This window comes from Octodon degus, unplaced genomic scaffold (assembly GCF_000260255.1).
Source record: "Octodon degus isolate 3935 unplaced genomic scaffold, OctDeg1.0 scaffold00292, whole genome shotgun sequence".
In the NCBI taxonomy this organism is placed as follows: Eukaryota; Metazoa; Chordata; class Mammalia; order Rodentia; family Octodontidae; genus Octodon; species Octodon degus.
In genome coordinates, this window is record NW_004524868.1 from 249,478 (window position 1) to 250,058 (window position 581).

Below are 581 nucleotides of genomic sequence, written 5' to 3' on the forward strand. Positions count from 1 at the left end.
TGCAGCTGTTTTATTTCAGAAGCTGCTGATTCATTGCTTTCAGCTGTGTGATTTCCAATTTGTTCTTTTAGTGTCCTGTGCACTTGTTATGGGTGGGCTTGGGTTCTGAGGTTGCATTTTGTTCCTTCCTGTCATTTTGTGTAGTTACTGTCTTCTGCCCTTTGTTGTAGATCTTTGCTGTAGTTATAACCTTCACACGTACTGAAGTTCAGGTCGAGCTCTACAGAGTTTGGAGTTATCCAGCTGTGTCTAGCTTAGGTATAGCTGCTGTTCTCAGCTCCTTCCCGCTGCGGAACTGGTCTAGGATTGGGTCTGGTGTTTCCCGGAACTCGGCAGAACTTCCTACTCAGCGGGAGGTGTGGGCCAGATAAGGTGGTGTGGTTCAGGGCGGCCCCAGGGCTGGGAGATTGTCCTCCCCACGTTGTGCCTGGGATGAGACTGGTCCCGCGGCACAGGGTAGCAGCAAGCTCTCCACACACTCACCGGACCTGGGCTAGGACTGGGTCTGGGGGTTCCCGGAATTAGGCAGAAATTCCTACTGGCGGGAGGGGTGGGGCAGGTAGGGCGGAGTGGTGGGGGGC